General features: G+C 48.9%; 1 long non-coding RNA gene across 1 annotated transcript in view; it reads right to left on the minus strand.

The window, feature by feature from the left end:
- LOC310847759 overlaps positions 1-6,421 on the minus strand; it is a 148,333-nt gene that overhangs the window by 59,898 nt on the left and 82,014 nt on the right. The window lies entirely within an intron of this gene.

The following is a 6,421-nucleotide window of genomic DNA, read 5'->3' on the forward strand; positions in this document are numbered from 1 at the left end:
TGCATATGTTTCTCAGTTAAGACTATTTGCCATACCCTTTTGTGCTACGCTGGCCCTTTTATTATCTTTCCAAAAGGTGACAATGGTTATTTGTGCTGCTACCAACAGGTATGCTATCAGGATTTTATCCATCTGTGGAGCTTGTTCTGGAGTGTTTTTAATAGATTGATGAGTAATTTTGCTTATTTCATCAAATACCAGATCCCAGAATGTTGACACCTTTGCACGTGTCCACCACATATAACTACCCCCATCACTTCATCCCAGCCAACAGGATGCCTGCACGTTTTTTGTGAAAGTGGAATGGCTTTGCTGGGGGAAGATACCATTTCTGATTATCTTCCACATTAATCCTTTCGTTGTTCGCAGAGGTGAGCTTGTAAGGCAATCTCTCTCATATTTTTGCCCTCTGGGCTTCCTCTATCATCCAACATTTTTCTCATTCTTCTGAACTCACCACATATCCCTCTGCAGGGGTTGGGTCCTTGTGTAAAAAAATCACATTGACAGAAAAGGTTAAGGAGTTTAAAGGTCATACTAACATATTTTTACGGCAAAATTCCTGGTGGACCTGCAGAGATAGTCCTGGCATCAAGGTTTCCTTACCTGCCTTCCATAGTGGAACGACTGCCTGCATGGTGGTACATTGCAATAGTTTTAGCATGTTATTTCCTGTATTGATCTATTCCACCAGCAGAAGGGGATTACTTTTTAAAGGTCTCAGCACTTCCTGGTGCTTCACTTTTCCCTCTCCCAACCTTTCAAGTGTCCTGCCACAGAAAAATACACAAGGCCGAACTTGCTGAGTTTGAGAGCTGCTGTAGGTCAGAGGCAGTTGTCCCTCCTGAATATCGGTTGTTTTTGTGCTTGGGTCCTACCACTGTCAGAAGACAATGCTGGGCTGGATCCAGTAGGTCCTTCTCATGTCCTTAGGAACTGTTTCCATAGCTCCTCCTTTGAATGCACATGACTGGCAAAAGGCAAGATTAAAGCAGTTTGGGGCTGTATGCTAAATCCTAGATTGGGACGTCACCCAACCCTTTGATCATCTCCCCATGAGCTATAGTGGAAAATGTAGTGAAGCTCTTTCAAAATGGTGTTGTAATCACCATTTTAAAGATTTTCCCCTCTTAAAGTTGTCAGCTGTAGCCTTAAAATAGCTGCAGCAGATAACGGCCAGAACCAGCTTCTCAGTAAAATTAATTCCAGATCCTCATTTTCTGTTCATGTGAAAAACTGCCCCGCTCTGATGTTCAGCTATTAAGAGGTAAAATTAGCAGGGGGCAGCTGAGTGTGATATGCCTGCACACAAAGCACTTATCACACATTTAGCATGAAATACATAATTAATGTGTGTTAGACTAGGAAGAAAGGCTTATGAGGAAAGATAGCTCTCCTAGCAGCTAATGCCAATGACATTGATCCTAAACATTGATGGAATCCCAGAATTAACTTCTTAATGTGGATTTTGAAAACTCTGTTTGGTTCACTAGTTTTAGGACAGCTTTCTGAAGTCAGCCTTAATTGTAAAATATAGGCCATCTCTGCAACCATTGATACAAAATGGCATCGGACCCTACACAAATCCAGAGTGGATGGTGCCTTGTACACCTCCTTCTAGGTGCAGCCAAGCTGGCGTTAATCTTATTTCTCTGCTTTCCTTTGGATCACATCAGTGAGGCTAAGAGAGGGATCTTGTCATCTAGGCAGCCCAAGACCTCTATACACACTGCCCAGGGTGTATTTGCACCCTGGGGAGGTCACTTTAGTGCTGCTAGCGCAGGGGTTTGACTTCATCCTCAGAGGCAAACTCCATTGTCTCTCGAGACAGACAGGTGCCAGCAACTTACTAAAGAGGTTGTGTTTATTTTATCATAGCGGTTTTTGCAGTTAGAATGTATCTGTAGAAATATATCTGTCTGAACATTGAACATAAAGCATATGTCAGTCTCCAAGTAAGGTGTATGTGTTTGTGTGTGCACATGTGTGAGAGCCTGTGGCATTATTTTTATTCATAACAAAATGTTTCTTACAGAAGCTGGCTTCTACATTTCTGTTTCTACCTGGTGAGACTGAAATAATTACAGATGAATGTGTCACTGAATGTCCTCATATTGCATTTTAACCAATCCTCAGGCGTGGTGTTTGACAAAGGAAAGTGAACCCATGTTGTCTTTAAAAAGTTATATGAGAAGTATCTCTAGCAGGAAAAGTATGAAACTTTGAGCATGTTGTGATGCCCTCACCTTGGCTGAGCTGCTGTGATATAATGAGCACTCAAACTGATGAGGGGAGGACACAGTCCCTAAATGCTGAAAATCAGTACAGTTGTGCTCAGAGAAACTAAGTACCGTATTTTTCGTTCTATAAGACGCACCTAGTTTTGGGAGGAGGAAAACAGTGAAAGCAGCAATCCCTCGTGCTGTTCTGGCTTCTGGGATAGCTGCGCAGCCTGCATTCGCTCCATAAGACGCACACACATTTCCCCTTACTTTTTAGGAGGGAAAAAGTGAGTCTTATAGAGCAAAAAATACGGTAATTTGGCTGGACTTTCCTTTCCTTTCCAAAGAGCCCCAAGGCAGAGGATGTTGTGTATGTGTTTACCTGTGACAATGCACACTACAGGCCAACGATGCTGCACCCAAATAGCTGAATGGTGCTGTGCTCTAATTTGGCTGGAGGGACCTGACAGCAATAGATGTGTGACAGGGCACTGCTGTGGGTTGGAGCAGCGTCTGGAGGATCTTTCCTCCGTCCTAATTCGGCACATCTTAATTGGCTTTTAGTAAATTACACCTTCAGTTAATCTGTTTGCTGTGGTCTCATGGCCCTGAGACTCTCTCGTGCTGTAAAAAGAAGCAAGAAGGAACAGTTTGCAGGATGGCCAGCTGTGGTGCCTCCCTGTTCCTGAATCTGACTGGATTCCCCACTGCTACTTCCCGGTGGGTCAAAACTCAAAAGGGACACTGCCCCATTATCTCAGCCTGCTCTCAACCAGCCCCCACCTGCCTGCCTTCTTACTTGCAACCAGTCAGGAGGTGGCTCTGCCTCTCATTGGCTCTGGCCCCACCTACCCCCAGCCTCCCTGCCTTCCACCCTGCTAATCTCAATGAGCACCAGCCACCACTGTCCCCCAAAACGCTAACCTAAACCTTTTCCAGCTCTTTGTCTGCTCCCTATGGTGCTGAAGCTGCATAGATCACCCCCCTGAGTCAGTGGTGCAGCTTATGCCCTGACCTGTGAGTCCCTAACACAGGAATGGGGGGGGGGATCTGGGGCCCTCAAGTTTTTGCTGGACTACAACTGCCATCATCCTGGCCCAATAGCCATGTGTGATGGCCTGGGATTCCGATTCAGAGGATGAACCAGAGGAATCCCAGCCTGCACAGGAGTCCCCGCCTCCAGGGCCGGCTGAACTGGGGCAAGGCCTAGATGCTGAAGAGCCTGCACCTGTGGCAGAGCACCAGGAGCTGGCCCCAGGTGAAACCCTTCTGGCCCCAGAGGTGCTTGAGGACTCAGTGGCGTCAGGTGAGCCTCCTCCAGGGCCCAGTAACCCTTCGGCCTCTCCTGATCTGCAGAGGCTTAGGGCAGAGAGGCGAAGGGAACTGGTTGCTCCCAGGAGGAGTGCTCGCCTTAAGGCCAGAGGAGGCGGGGCTCCTGGGGGCCGGGACCGCCCCCGGCCTTAGAAGAGGATAAAAGCCTAGTCAGCCCAGTCCCAGGTTGTGGGAGCAACGTCGTTGTTGGCTTCGGACCTTCCTGTGTTCCTGACCCCTGCCCGGCCTCCTGTTCCTGACCATCCGGTGCTCCTGTTCCCTGCTCGGTCTCCTGTTCCAGCGTTCCTGTTCCCCTCCCGGCTCTCCGCCTCGGACCTCGCCCCTCTTCGTGTGGACTCTGCTTACGCCCACGGTACCTTACCCCCAGGACCAGCACACCATGCCTGCTTGGGCTGCTGGGTGCTGGAGTCCAGCAACATCTGGAGGGCCACAGGTTTCTGATGGACACTTTTTATTTTTGTGTTGCAGAAAGGGAAGGGAAGGGAAGGACTTTTGTATTTAAATCCCCATGCTGAAGGGTGGGGGTTCTGCAGGAAAGGGCTGAGCTTTTGAAAGTGCCAGTGGCATATGAATATCCATTCCCAAAATGAAAAGGAAAGCCTGCTCAGGACACCCAGGAGAAACAGCTTGGATGAGAAGGGTCATCAGAGGCTGCAAAGGTAATGAGACACGAAACAAACAGGCAGCAGTGTGGTGGCACCGCAGATATTCCTGGACAGCAGAAGAGAGAGAGAGAGAGAATAAGCACTATGAGCTGAGAATGCAGGCAGCAAATGGGGGCAATTGCCCTGCTCACCAAAGCAGAAAAAGTAGTGGTGGAAGTTGGTGATTGGAAATGCAATGGAACACCTAAAAGGGAATATGTGCCCAGTGATATTTAGAGGAAGGGAAGCAGAGGGAGAGAGCATGCAAGGAGGATGCATTTCTATGACCATTCAGAAGCTGAAGTGGATCCCAATGCCTATTTGGAAGGAATCAAACCAAAGTATGCCACTGGCCACTCAGTGCTATTCTTTTCAGCTTCCAGGGGGCAAAGCACCTACCTCACCACTTCTGCTGCCAAGAGGAAGGCGTTCTGGCATGTGGCATTGCTGCTCACCTTCCCAGGGGTGCAGCACTTTGAGGAGTGCCCTGGCTCCAGCCGAGTTTGGCAAGAGCTGAGCCATAGCAGTGGTAGAAGGAAGGGGGCACAGTAGGGGAGGGGGCAAGAGGCAGCAATTCCCAGAATGGTTTAGCAGTCAATCCCTCTTTACAGGGAACTCTAGGAATTGTATCTCTGTCAGGAGAATAGGGGTCTCCTAACAATTCTCAGCACCCTTAACAAACTACAGCTCCCAGGATTCTTTGGGGAAAGCCACGATTGTTTAAAGTGGAATCCTTAAATGCATGGTGTGAATGTGGCTTTTGTCGCTTGCAGCTAAAACAACAAAAAGTCTTGTGGCACTTTAAAGTCTAACAAATGGTACAAGCGTTCCTGGACGAGAGGCAGACAGAAACAGAAATTGGGGAGGGGGCTGTTTTGTTTGGCTTTGGTGTCCTAGCCCCTTTGCTAAATAACAGAAGAGGGACACCTTGGGATGAGGGGGTGGCAGCAGCATAATTTATGCATTTAATTAAATACTTTATACCACTTTTTTTTGAATATTCCATTTATATCCCACCTTTTCCTCCAAGGAGCTCAAGATGCTTCTCCTCCTCCTTGTTCTATCTTCACAACAACTCTGTGAGGTAGGTTAGGATGAGACCCAGTGACTGGCCCAAGGTCACCCAGTGAGCTTCATGGCTGAATGGGGATTTGAACCCTAGTCTCCCAGGTGGCTAGTCCAGCTCCCTAACCACAACACCACCTCAGGAGGGATATTCGGCTAAGTGCTTCACAGTGTAGATCCACTGAAACTGATGGATGCAACTTAGTCATGCTCATTATTTTCAATGGGTCTACTCTGAGCAGAAGTTAGTTAAATGCCACCCTTAGTACAACACTGTAAGTCAGAGGTTTTCAACCTTTTTGAGTCCACGGCTTTCTTGACCAATGACATTCTTTCTGCAGCACCCCTGTGGGGCTCAGTCACCACTTGGCTGCAGAGTTGGCAGCCTCTCACCTTTTTTCAAACACCCTCCCTTGTGGAGCGTTCCCTCTGCCGCTCCCCTCTCCTTGGGAGTCCTCCATCATTCAAGGCACCCCAGGGTGCCACGGCATACTGGTTGAAAACCACTGCTGTAAATAAACAATGTCAAGATTAAAACCACCACACCCACCCAAAGAGAAACAGAGAGATCCAGGATCACATCGCTTCTGTTAGGAGATGATAGACAACATCCCTGCTGCAGGATCATAGGACCAGTGGGATCAGAAGGGAACTAGCCACAAGTTACCCGAGCAGAAGGCAGACCCCATTATGGGAGAGTTCTACTCTTAGATTATGCCCGATATCCTAAAGTGTTGAATGGGGATCACGCATAACTTCCCGCGAGGCAAAAGCTCTTCCGACTTGGCTCTCGGCAGAGGCGACGAAGAGCAGGAGAGGCCCCTTGTGGCTTCTAGTCCTGGCAGGGGCTTCTGGGATGGCTCTGGCTGGGGTATCCGCTCACTAGCTGGCTAGGGAAGAGGAGTCAGGTTTCCGTGCCACCCTGCTGCCAGCTGGGCACTGGGCAGATGCCGTCAGCTCCCCTGGGATCTGCAGGAGAATCGCTCTCGGGGAGATCTTGCTTTCCTACGGCCAGCCTCGGGAATGCCAAGTGGGAGAGAGAGAGAGAAACCCACAGGCAAAGGGAAGCCCGAAGTTGGCAGCCCAGTGGCTCCACTGCAGAGTTGGGAACCGCAAAGGTTGAGGCTGCACCGTCCCTGGCGAGAGGAGGGGGGGGAC

Source organism: Podarcis gaigeae, assembly GCF_964106915.1.
Source record: "Podarcis gaigeae genome assembly, chromosome: 1".
Classification (NCBI taxonomy): domain Eukaryota; kingdom Metazoa; phylum Chordata; class Lepidosauria; order Squamata; family Lacertidae; genus Podarcis; species Podarcis gaigeae.